Source organism: Hippoglossus hippoglossus, chromosome 11 (assembly GCF_009819705.1).
Source record: "Hippoglossus hippoglossus isolate fHipHip1 chromosome 11, fHipHip1.pri, whole genome shotgun sequence".
NCBI classification, from domain to species: domain Eukaryota; kingdom Metazoa; phylum Chordata; class Actinopteri; order Pleuronectiformes; family Pleuronectidae; genus Hippoglossus; species Hippoglossus hippoglossus.
In genome coordinates, this window is record NC_047161.1 from 19493671 (window position 1) to 19507643 (window position 13973).

Consider the following 13973-nt stretch of genomic DNA (forward strand, 5'->3'; position numbering starts at 1 on the left):
TCTGAAAAGTTAAAAAGCTGTTATTCTGCCACGCCCCCTACCAAAGCCAGGTAAAGCCCATATGGAGGGTCTCATATCCCACACACAGCGGGCCAGCTGACCAATCAGAGCAGACTAGGCTCTATCGGGAGGGAGACCTGAAATGTGTAGTTCATCCAAAAATGATGGTAACGAAATGTAAAAAAACAGTGGTATCATCCAAGTGTCCGGAAGCCCCAACATTTAAATTTGCCTTGAAACGGCTTCATTTACGCCATGCTTTAAGCATAGATGTCCGCTAAGATCCACGTTTGAACGCGGCTCTGGGGAGGATATCAGAGGACATTTAGGCTAAAAACAAGGTGTAAATGACGCTGTTTCAGGTCAGTTTAAATGTCGGGGCTTACGGACACTATGACACCACAGGAGCAGTATGAAGGCATCTAATGTTTTTTTCAGATTTTTTTAAAGTTTCGTTACCATTTACTTCAATTGTATTGGATTTGTCTGCAACACTGTTTACCCCTGAAACTCCAAAAGTGTTCTGTGGACTCAATCACTTCACCCACTCCTCCATCGGCATAGTGCTGAGTAGATAATGAGTGTATTATCATTTCAGACAGCGGCTGAAAAGAGGAGCTGCAGCAATAAGCAGTGTGAGGAAAGTGTTGTTTTCTGAACTTTACAGCATGTAAACCGTTTCATGTACTAACCTTAAAAGTATGAACCTTAACATTACACTGCTCTATAAATGCTGACTCTCAGCATTATGCTTATACAAACTGTTTCTGCTGCCTCCTAGTGGCCAGAAAATCCCATGAAAATGCACTTGATAATTTTGTGAATATTTTGTGCATAATATTGCTGTATTACATGTGTTGCCCTTGCAATTAGCAATTTTTATTGGAGGAATATTCTTGATATGATATCTTGCCATTAAGATTACCAGTGTGGCACATGATGTTTAAGCCTGTAATGTTAGATTGGAGCATCACAGCAGGGATGTCGAGTGGAAAGAGAAGCTGTGTGTTGGCATTGTGCAGATCTCTGGCTGTGTGGAACTGAGCAGGAAGAAAGATCTTACCAGTGGAAGTAGTGAAGTCTGACTCCAGGCAGCGCTGAGGAGCCGCTCAGCTCCCCAAGAGAAACACCTACAAAAACACACACAAACATATAAATAAATAAATACTTGGGTCCAAATAACGAGCACTTGAGATGCAAAATCACAGTTCAGCTACAAAAAAAAGAAGAAACAGCAGGTACTCAGGGCGGCTAGAAAACGATACAAACGAGTTTCCATGATGTAAAAATCGTAGCCAAAGAAATGGATGTATTGTAAAGGGCAAAGGATTTTCTTCTCGTTTCCTCTTTGATATCTTCACGTCATTAGAGGAGCTTTAAAGGACAATCATGTGTCACATTGAAGTGCTGACATCAGCTTTAGCACCTTTTAATGCTGAGGTATGTGAGGCAGGATGCAGTCGCAGAACTACATCTGGCTGAGATGACCTATGTGCAACATTTTCCTGAACAAAGAAACTCCCACCGCGCCTGTAAATACGCTTAACCGCTGGTGGTTGCCACATGTGGTTACAGCCACAAATACTTACTCCTACGCTGCAGCAAGGGTGGAGGAATCCCAGTATAAATTTTGGACCAGCGGCCCCTCAAATGAGTCCAGATATCTTTTCATGTGTCAACCCCCGAAGCAAAGGAGGGTTTTTTTTTTTTAAAGGGAAATTGCCATGAATAAAACAACAGTGACAAAACAACATGAAAGCAGGAAAATGTCTGGTTTTGCCCAAAAAAAGGAAGTCATGTTAAGTTCATGGTGAGAAAAAAAAACCAGGAGGTTGTTTGATTATGGAGAAAGGAAAGCATTTGTTTATGTCATTAATTCGGTGGCAGGAGAGGACTGGTCATCTCCTCCTCCGACAGACGGTAATCACTTGTAATCAGACTTAATGGGTGCTCTAATGGGAATGCTTTTCCTCCCTCATGCTCTGTCTGCACCTCTTTAGCGCACACACAAAAACAAGCGTGCTCGTGCGTTTCCCTGCACACATTCGCAACTCATCTGGGGAATGTAGCGCCGCGCTTCCGTCTGAAAGGGAATAATTGTTTTAATAACACTGTCTATCCATAACAATACGACATGATCAAGTCCTCTTTGTGTGTGATGCCCATTTACATATTTGCTTGGTTGGTTTCTCTTTGTTTCTCTTTGTTTCCCTTCAGTTCTCATTTGCAGAGGCTGGTTAAAGCGCCGCATCATGTTAAAATACAACTAAACACAGTTGACATTGATCACTGAAGGATCAGTCTGGTTCATTACATATCAGGAGCACTGTTTCAGTTGTTATCATGACACCAAACTGAGGACAACGGGTAGATGACAGCCACGCAGTCAGACAGTGAGGAGGTTGCAAACAAGCCGCCGGTTTTAGTCGGATTATCTACACCACGTCATATTTTCATGCCAGCGGTAGAGAAAAACACTGTTGCGATGCAAAGTACCATCAGTGCTATCTGTTTTTTGCACATGTACTTGCTTGATATTTTTTTGGCCCTGAAGGCCGGTGGCAATGTGCTGCGGCATTACTGTGCACGTAAGCATATCTGTGTCCTCACTCTACTCACTTCAGTAGGCAACAACAATTATTGCACTTGTCATAATGCAGGCACATCAGCTGTTTTTTCTTTCTTCTTTGCTGTGATTTATAATAATGTCTGAGGTGATGTATATTTGTATTTTGGAAGCAGGTGAGCGTTGGAGACCTCGGCTGCTCTGCACAGTTCATTTCATCAGATTTTTTAAAAGGGCATGAGAGGAACTCTTGATCTTTGCTGAAGCTCTATCTAACTCCACTTGCTGAATACGTAGTCTTGTTACTAATAACGTATTTGCTCTCGCTCTTTTCTACGTTGCACTGTGCTACGCCTGTTTTAGTCGGTCACACCCATGTGCATTTTTGTGTCGTGAGATGCTCTCGTGTGCTCTCACTGCACAGGGAAAACTTGGATGGGGGGGTTAGACACCCTTGATGTTCACAACAGACACTTTGGATAATATTCAAACTCTCTGACTCTTCGTCTGAACACTCTGTCCAAACCTCAGCAAATAACCTCATAAGGACAGTGTCTTCATTGCAGATACGAGTCATAGGTAACTTTTATATCCAGTGAAAGTAATAAGAATGAAAAGCATCAGAGGGGCGATGCAAACCCTGCGTGTGTTGTTTATACCCCAATCAGGCAGTGCTAACTGTTTCTATTGTAATAATGCCATTTCATAATAATGTCATCATGGTGTCGTTTATAACACACGGTGATAGATGATTGGTCGATTTAAATAAGCTGTAGACTGTGTCTTTAATGTCATTGGTCACCAAAGTTAAGGCAATACGGCACAATAAGTCTTAATTTTATGACTTTATAGTGACATATTAATGACATCATTCCGACCATATGACCATAAAAACCAAACACCAAAGAGATGCATGTTTATTTATTAGAAAAAGTGCATTTCCATTTTCATTAAACCCTACCCGCGTATTTTGACAGGACTCTTAGGAAGCCAAGAAATTTCTCTACATTAGGTCATCATTTCAAAATGCTTTCATAATGAAGCAGGGTTTCGAACATCTCCGTTTTTGGGAATGCAAAACACTCAAAGGAAGGGGAAAACGAGCGCTTCCACATTTAGCTGTTCAGGGGCTTGAGTTTCTTTCTCCCTAAGGATTACACTGGTGCATGGATTTTAGAGATACCAAAATCTCCTTCGCTCTTATGTTCATAACTGATTCATATGTGCCAGCAGATTAATACTTGATAGCTTTTCAGGCTCAAATGGAATCCATCATCAGTGAATTAACATAATATAAGATTAGTATTAAGATGTTGATGTTAAACATATTGTTTATAGATTGCATCATTTGTTTATGATCACCTACCAATTCTAGTGGGTTAGTTATATCTTGTTAGGCAAACACACACGCACACACACATTGCAGCTTCCAATGAGTGATTATGACCTCAGCTGCTATTGTCCAGTCAGGAATATGTGTTTGTATTTTAGTGCAGAAAGACACAAGGAGAGGGATGAAAAGAAAGAAAGTCTGTTTGTCCAGGAGAGACAGGGAATTATATAAAAAAAAAAGATTAAATAAAACACCAAGTGATACACTCTGTTACCCAGTTTCCATGGTGATTCGAGTTATATTTGACAAGGTGACGCACATTTTCAGCATCCACTTTTGCTGTTAGTCATCCTCATCTTTCCCAGTGCAGTGAGCTAAAAAGCATGAATGGTTCCTACAAAAGGAGAGTGAGATAAAATGTCTTCGGGCCTGTGTCTGAGCCTGGGGAAGTTAGAGAAGACGTTCAGACAGGGGGCTGACAGGCTGGACTGCGAAGGCTGTAAAATGTTTGAGTAAAAGCAATGACTTCTTCTTTTTCTTCGGTTTATTCCTCCAGGGATGTGTCAAGTGGTCTGTGGGAAACTAATAAATGCAAGGCTTTTATTGTGCCTGCGATCCCAACTCGCAAGTCCCCACTTCATGTTTCCAATGTGATTATTACTGCAGACCCACACACACGCACGTCTATCTTCTGTTTTGTGTTTGAGTAAATACAAAAACTCCATGCAGAACCCCCTGTAAGATGGTGATAATAATTGCATGAGCCCAGGAAGTGACAAAAATACAAAGGCATCTTATATATGAGTCTTTAATGTTTCAACAGCTGTTGGATTCTGAGTGAACAAAATATGTATTATGGTGTGCAGTCAATGTCTGAATAATGTGCAGACACACGTTGCAAACAACTTGTTGTGTCTTTAAAAAGTAGGTGACAATGAAAGATTCAGTTGACATTATTAACAAGCTGTTAGCAACTTAAACTGACATATCATGACATGTTCACCAACTCTCAAGCCACCACATCAAGCACCGAGCTGAAAGTTAACTTTCCTTGTAGCCTATTCAAAGTGTTGACCCCCTTTCGCAGCTCATTTCTTTCTGCATATTCTGCAGACAAAGTGAGCATGTTCCATCAAGTTTTCCTCAGCACACTTGCGCCCGGGCCACACTGGGTGTCTTTACAGTGTGTGACGGATGTGACCCTGATCTGCTATGTTTTGCACGTCTGTTGTTCCCATAGGGAGCATGTCTGCCGCGGAGCTGCTCGTGAGGTTTCAGGTATGATGACTGTATTTCTTTGAAAAAAAGTAAGCCTGTACTCAACTAAATGCCATAACTCTACAATATAAAGCTATGCATCTTCCAGGGCTACAATAGCAATAAAAACCTTGTTAAAAAGATGAATGGATACATTCAACAGAAATGAGAAAGTGTTGAAGTGATAGTCGACAGATACAAAAATAATTGTCATTGTCGGAGAAAATAAGTGAGACCCAGACTCTCAAGATGAGCAGCTAACAGACGTGCCTGAGATTCTCTGCTCAGATGCTAAATGTGGCTGCTCTAACCAAAAACATGGACGCCAAAATGAAAAGCAGGGCATTCTGTGATGCGCACAAGCCGCTCACACATCCAGCGTTGCTCTGGCGTTGCACAACCAAAACATGACCACATTTGAGACTTGGCACTCTTTACGAGGCTGAATTATCTTTGATGTCACTGTCTTCTGTCATGTTGCATGCTGCACCTGCATGTGGCAGACTGTTGATAACTCTGGGTGATGCGGGGCAAAGGGGAGTGCCGTGAAAAGCCGAAAATAAGTTAGCATTGTTGTACCGCTGGCTGATGGGTTTGATCTCTGACTGAGATTAAAACAAGATGAAGAATTTTCAACATTTTATTCTACAGCATAAAATACAACAGCACCCTTCTCCACTATTACAGCCTTGTGGTTTTTATAGTCTCTCCTTCTAAAATATTACTTTTTAAGAGACAAACGCTTTTATAGAAGAGGTACGCAACAAATCATATTGTTGAAGTTGTGGGAAAGTGATTACTACTACTATTAGTTTATAGCCGGGCATTAGCTTTTTACTTCTGGTATTGTATTCAAGCTTCAAACCACAGCAGTGGTGTTTAAAAGTGAAGATTCTCCTTTTAACAAAATGTGAGTATCATAAACTTGTGTTTGTAACAAAGCTGAATACCTGCAATAATCCAAGAGCCAGTGGAAAGATCTCATTGGCTTTTTGTCAAGGGAACCGGGGCGAGGCTAACTTCCTGGGGTGGCCTATAAAACATATATCATCCCTACAGCACTCGAACTAAGAACGTATGAGGAGATCTACATTTGCCTTCAACTGTGCGGATTGCAAAATAAATAGTCTGTATTTGTATTGCTCGTTTAGTCTCGAAGACCACTCAAAGCGTTTAGTACAGTTTTGCAATTCACTCACTAATCTATGTGCGGCACTTTCTTTATCATACTTCAATCACACACAGCCATCAGGGGCAATTTGGGATTCCGTATCTTGCCCAAGATCACGTGCCAGCTCTTTAGGCTTTACACTGAAACTGCAGAAAGTAACATCAGTTTAAATGTGAGACAGCCCCACTATGACTGAGTGTTAAGGTTGATTCATGACCACTCTGTGGTTGATGTGTTTTAACAGTTTCCGTTTTGAAGTTGGTGACAGCTGATCGGAGTAGAGTGACGACTTTGCATGGAAACTGTCACTTTGTTGTGTGGAGACAGTCTCTTTTCACGATCCTGTGTGTCTGATCAATAACAGCTCTGCATGTTTACACTGCAGAATTCTCCAATATGAGACGTTGCACCAATTCGACATATAGTGTTTAGTGTTTTTTGAGGAAAGAGACGGATTTTCATACACGCTAATGTGAATATAATAACCAGACTGAGTGCACCAGTGCTCTTATCTTGTGCGGCGGGCAAGCGGCGTGACAACTTTAGTTTTTTTTTTTCATGCAAACGTTGCGCTTTCAAGTTTAAGTCGTGCTGTCAGTTGATGTTTTTGGACACAAACAGGTCATGTCTCTCCTCCTGTGGAGCAAACTTCTTTCACAGCCTCATGTGCAGTTATCGCTGCGACTAGCTGCTGTTTCTCACTGGAATATTTAGCTGCCAGAGACAACAGATGTTTATCAAAGGTGGCTTGTGGTAGAAAAAAGGTCTGCAATGCAAGGATGTGCGTTGCATACTAATCCACCTCCGAACAGTAAGTGTGAATGTGTTATGCACATCTACACTGATTGACACAATTGTTACATCAAATTTGATAAAACAAAGTATTAAAACGCAAATTAATGACAAACAAACAGATGCAACTCTGAAATTGATTGATTTTAGAATTTTACCAGGCGCAATATGTTGCTTGTATTCAATATAATACAACAGATAGTTGTGGGAACTTTCAGTAATGACCAATCAGATGAGCTCCTCTTATCACCTTTCAAAGCAGCATCAGATGGAAAGAGCCTGATAGAGAAAGAACTAAAAAAAAAAAGAGAGATCACATCACATCCGAGCCCAGGCCACCTACCTCTACTGATTTCACAAACGTCTGTGTGTCTGTACGTGGAATGCATATCTCAAAAACTGTTTATCTGATCAGCTTCGCACTAGGCATGTATCTTAATGAGCCAGAGAAGTGCAGTGTTGGGTTTGATGCTATTTGGACGAGCGATACATTCAAAACTAATACAAATTGAACAAACAGGCGACCAGCACTCTGCAGCAGTTAGTGCGGGCAGGGCAGTGAGCCTTCAGCCTTCAGTGTACATGTCTTCTTCTACTTCTTTCGTTAAAGTACAGCAGTGGAAACCGTGGGTGAGAATCGCTGCCAGATCATACTGATAATTTGATGTATTTATTTCACCACACGGACTGGAACAGACATTCTGGTGCTGATCTTCATCTTGGCAGCAACATTTAGAGAATCACTTCCTCTTGTAAGCAAGTTGTCTTCTAAGTAAACGCACAAAGTTTATTTTGTTGCTGTAATGCTTTATACATAGTGGATTTACAGAGCTTTTATTTAGAAAAGTTGTGAACTTGGGTCTGAAGATTTTGTCACGAGCTTCACACACCTTCGAAATAGCTGACAATGTAAAAACAAATAACACCAGTTCGGTGAATTATCCAGATTTATATACAAACTATAAAATCTTCATTGCAGATAAACCAGATAGGATGAACACAACGTTTTCTGTCTTCACTTTGCACCAATGAGAGTATATTGTTGGTGTTGCAACTGCAGTCGTCTGTGAATTTGACTATGAATTTGTTATCTTTTGTTATTTATCTCCTGGAGCAAGTTGACCTGCATGTGGGAGAGTGATGTATGCAAACAGGTCTGAGCCAGGACGGAAACAGAAATTGGTGGACTATGGAATGACCTTGTAGCTGGTTGGTCCACCGCAAAGAAAAGGACGACCAAAGATGGTACAGTGCAGCTGCAAAGGGGACACGCATCCTCCTCCTCTCACAACCTGCCACATCATCCCTTTGTTCAACGAACCCACATGATCTTTGCTTTAGTATTTGTTCGTCAGTAAGAGTGGCCTGCCAGTTTAGTTTTTACCACGTTTTCTCCTGTTTTGGTTAGTTAGGAAGTTAAGTTATTGAATTTAATTACCTGGATAGATTATTGTGATGCTTGACTTCTAGATAGCTCTGTTTGTTGTTGTTGTTGTTTTGGCCTTTTGTCAGGGCAGAGTTTAAAGTTTATTCTCAATTTGTATTGAGTCACTTCGACAATAATTGCGTTGTTTAGTTAAGTAAAGAAATTGGGGAAGATGTTTGAATCATGTTATGTCTCTTTAACTGGACATAAGAGTAGGCCTGTTTGAGGAGGACTCACTAATGACAAGGAATAATAATTCTGAAGTTTCAGGCCAAGCAAACAGCCCATTCCAAACAGGCACATTAAGAATGAACACTGCATTTGTCATCTTCACAGCATTTCTAAATCTGTCTGAAGACTGTACACACGTAACAAAAACCTAAAGATTTTAGAGTTGGTGTTGAAAAATAAATTGTACAATCAAACAAAGAATTTAGGTTATTTATCATAGACATGTCAAAACAATGGTTGCAGCTTCTAAACAGTGATAATTACATCTTGTTCTCAGCTCCACCATTCCAGACAGAATAACTGTTCTAGACAGCGGGTTGAATAAAACATTCTTTTCACTCTCCTTCATGCTATGAGTGACTGCTTTGGGATAAAAACCTTTAAGAGAGAAAAAAAAATGGATTCACTGCCTTTGCACAGCAAATAAGTTGGTCACAATCTCCCCTTCTGTTCCTGAGTTATACATTATAATTAAGGGAATGGAACATTATGATTCATCATTTCATCCTATTACACATTCTAAAGAATAGTTTAATTTAATTTAATTTAATATTAATTCTTAAGTTATGGTAAAACATCTTTTTTGTGAGGTCAGAGGGACCTTAACCATTGACTGTTAACTATCTAAATCTAATGTGTTCATCTCTGAGTCCAAGTGAATGTTAGTGCCAAATTCGAAAGAATTCCTTGCCGGTGTTGAGGAGAAACCCCGTTAACAAGTGTAGCCTGAACGGATGGACAGCCGGAGTGCATAATGAACTAAAAGGGCACTCGAAGGCTGCATACTTTCGCCAAATCTAACGGCTTATCTCGCTGGATCTGCCCGTTTATCTGGATCCGCTCCAATAGTTATTGCGATTTTCATTGGGTCACGCCCCACCCAAACTTTTGTGGAAATCTGTTCAGCAGTCTTTGCGTAATCTTCCTGACGAACAGCGAAACGGCAATGAAAACATAACCTCGTTGGTGGAGGCAGTGACAGTGGATGGAGGGGTCTGGGGAATTGTATTGAAACGATCAATATGAGCCTTGAATGATAATCTCCTGCCCAACCAAACATCTAATATATAATATATATTGTATGACTCAACAATAGCAATATAAGTATTATTAAAAGTTTTAATGGCAGGGTGATGAGAGACACTGATGTACAAACTTGGTTTTGTCTGCATTTAATAATAGATTGTGATTGTATACTTTCTCTGTCTAACCTTGTAAATAATAGTGCAGAAAGTTTAACACATTATTGATATCAGTAGTCTGTTAAAAATGCACCATGAAATTGTCTAAAACGCCAGCCAGCCAGAGAGGAGAAGGAGGAAGTGACCTCACATAACCCAGATATTTCTATTTCTATAGCCTGAGTGTTACCTGGGTTATATTAAGTTATTTATGTTTCAGATTCCATGTATTACATAGAGTAGTATACATCTGGACTAATGAATTGAAAAGTATGGCTTGATAAATTGTATAGGTAAATGATAGAAAGACTTTAAAGGATGTCCTTGATTGTATTATATAAAATGTATTAGAAATAGGATGTGTGCATATGTTTGTTAGTCTGATTGAATGTAGGCATCATTAATATTTGTGATCTTGCTTTTGTATATAAATAAAGAACCATGTCAATGCTGTCTTAGTCAGTAATTGCCACCTTAGCAAAGATTAAACCCACAGGAAAAAGTTATGTGTGTGCTATTATGAGTGTGTGTGTTACTGAAGGGCTTAGACACACAGGTTTGTATTGTGGACGTGCTGAGCGTGTAAAATAATACATCGCTGGGCTGCTGAAGGTAAGGATGGAAAAAATATTGAAATTTCATATATTTCTTCCCCAGTAATATCACTGCCCACAGTGCACACACACACAGCCACACACACACACACAGCCACACACACACACGCATGTGCGTGCGCGCAAACCTCCCTCTCAGGCTAGCAGTTGTTGCTTTCGCCTCTCTGAGTGTGGGTCACATCAGGACAATGCACCGGCTCGCAGACTCTGTTTGCATCAATACCAGGTTTTTTTTTCGCTCGTTTTTTCAGCCTCATGGACACTATTTCAGGGCCAGCATGAAAAAAGCTAAAAGAGGAGGGGGGGCTTTTCAAATTGATGACAGCAGTGGGCGCACAGGGAAACCATTGAAAGGAGTATATAAAAGCAGCATCATAGCATCTGCCCGTCTCTCCCTCTACACCCCCCCACCCCTCCCCCTCTTCCCCGGCATCAAAAGCGCGTGCCCATCCTGAGCCGACAGAGCTCCAGATCGGTGCTGCAGTGCATGCTGGGTAAGAGAGGACAACTCAGGACACAGTCAGGGACTTTAAGGATACTGCAGTAAGCTGTTCACATCGAAAAAAAGAGGGAAAAAGATGCAGAGGGAAAGGAGGATGGGAGGGGTGGTGAGGGGAGGGAGAGGAGCCAAAAATACTGGCACGATCAGTGAAGGATGGAGGAATTCAACGAACATTTCAGCCGCACAAATATGAAAATGTTCGACGCAGCTTTTCTCCGTTTTAATGGCTCCCGCCGTCAAATGTGCATCAGTGCATCAGTTTTCTCCCAAGGATTTGAGATGTATTATAAAGGCTGTTATTTATCGTCACTCTGAACCCGTGCTTCATCTCTAGGTTTGCTGTTAACTAAATTTGACAAGGATCATAAAATAAAGCTGGTATATGGACTCATGAAAAGCTGGATGAACGGATATATTTACCAGTTCAAAGCAAAGGGTCTGTAATGAATTTTATTTATTTTTATATTGTTTTTCATGTGGACCTGGATTGATGTCTTCTACATTAGAAAAATATTCACCACTATCTCCCGATCCTCAACTGATACCTTGTTTTTTTGTCCAAACAACACAACAATCTATTTAACTACAATGATATGAAACAGATAAAATTAGTAAATGTGAGTTTTTGACAGTCTAACATAAAAGTATATTATAGTCTGTAAAATAAGGTTTAATAATAGTTGTGCATTGTATAGAGAATTATTTACTTAATGATATACTATTCCATGCAACCACTGTACAGGAGCTTGAAATAAAAAGGAAATCATTTTACCAATAATATTATTGTAATAATCATGATAGGCTACATTATAAATTCAAATGCACCAAAATGTTTGTTATACACATATTTTATATTTTTGAAAACTTAATATATTTTGTTATATATAGCACATATTAATATACTTTCTGTTACTCTCTACTAACCCTGTCTCCTACAATTAGCAAATGGTTGTATGTTTGGAAAAAACATATTGCTGCAGGGACATTGCCGCTGTTATTACAGTAGCTGCTAAGATACTAAGATTTACCAACAATATATTCAATAATGTATTTAATTTATTTCTACAAAAAGCAACGTTATTTGCATTTACTGGTAAAAAACATTTCGTGGTTTATAAACAGAATTTAAAGAGCACAAGCTTTGACTCTCAATCCAAGCACATGGTCTAAAGGTGCAAGTTGATTTAGATAGTTTCCAAATATATTTACTTTCACACCAGACACAAAGGTTGCTGAGCCAAGCGCACGGTTCAAAAGAGTTTTTACTTAATCCCTTAATTAACCATGGGTGTGTTCTAGGTCTAACATGCATTAAACCAATTAGAGTGCGATCTCCTTTACCTTTAAAAGCCAGGTGAGCTTATACCTTGGTCCATTTCCCAGGTAGGAGAGAATTTTCCCTGACTGCATATGCTTGCAGTCTTGTTTTTGTTTTATTCTACAATGTTAACGAAACTTCCCAGCAACTGTGGCAGAATGTCCAGCACTGCATTGCTTATATCTCATTACCCACAATGACTCACACTAGCTTTACTCATTCTGCAAACATTCCTTAGCTCTACACTCGGTGTTCACTGTGATGAACAGACACTGCACAAATATAAATGTGTTGTAACACCTGCCAGAGTGAGACACTGGAAGACGAGCAGAGTCTATGTTCTTAAAACAATGAGCAGGAGCGTAACCTGTGGCAAACATCATGCTGGTATGTTTAGCCTTAACTAAAGCAACAGAATGCAAAAATAATATCTAATTAATAAAGACACAATTGTCTAAAGGTAGAAAAGTGTCTGATCCTCTTCAATCATTTTTGGCGCTCTGCAGAAATACTTGGTCTCTTAAAATGGAAAGGAATCAAATTGAGGGATATCCGTCGTACCGACTGAGAACTTTAGTCCCTGTGAGCCAAGCCTCAAACAGTTTGGAGCCCCCCTTGGGGCGGCCCACCTCTGCTATAGAGCCATGTGGATTTATTTAGGTACAGGCAGTGAGAAGGAGTGACATCAGGAGGGACGCCACAAGGGGTATGTTGTTGGATAAAAACTGAACATTTGAAACAGAATTAAATGGATAGTTCAAGGAATTTTTTTAATTCAGTCATTATCCACTCACCACTATGCCTGTTGTTTTATTACGTCTGGAGAAGGGGTCACTTTGGCTGCAACACTGTTTACCCCTGAGACTCCAAAAGTGTTTTGTGGACTCAAACACCTTACCCACCCCTCCATCGACATAGTGGTGAGTAGATAGAGTGAATTTTCATTTTTCGGTGGACTATCCCTTTAACAATGCATGTAAAACCGACACATGAGTGAAAGCAACCAAAAAATACTGTGCCAAATGGTGCAAGATTACAGTGAAAGAAATGCAAATTGGGCGGTTACAACATTTTAGCACAAAAAATGTCAAACAATAAATGCATTTGGCCTCTTTTACTTGTGCCATCTTACATGTGGGTCACAGCTTCACCCTGACAGTGTCATTAACACTGACCTTGCATGTTGTGCCAACTCTCCCATCGCCTGCCTCCCCACTGACATTTAACGGACCACAACCACTGCGACCACCACAGCACTGACATAGAAGCATCTGCTGGATTCTACTATATGAAAGCCTGACCCCTGCACAACCTCTGTGTGTGTGTGTGAGTGTGCGTATGCAGCTGCATCTGAAGTGTGTCAGTGTGTGAATGAGTTTGTCCTCAGAGTGTAAGCCTGAAGCAGACAGGTTCACTACAGGGAATGCATGTCCACACAGCGTGCGTCAGCACTGATCAGCCGCCGCCGCTGATCCTGCCACATGTGACAGCGAGGCTGCCGGAGCACAGACCCAGGCCAGGCCAGAGGGAAGGCCCCTGCCGCCGACCCACAGGACGCCACATCGCACCTCTGCACCCCCCT

General features: G+C 40.6%; 1 protein-coding gene across 4 annotated transcripts in view; it reads right to left on the reverse strand.

Annotated features, from left to right (window-relative positions):
• Window positions 1–13973, reverse strand: part of thrb (thyroid hormone receptor beta) — a 106658-nt gene that overhangs the window by 37916 nt on the left and 54769 nt on the right. For all 4 annotated transcript variants that reach the window (XM_034600705.1, XM_034600703.1, XM_034600706.1 and 1 more), the window contains exon 2: window positions 1064–1130. The gene's annotated coding sequence lies outside the window, so the exon portion shown is untranslated. The remainder of the gene's footprint in view (window positions 1–1063; window positions 1131–13973) is intronic.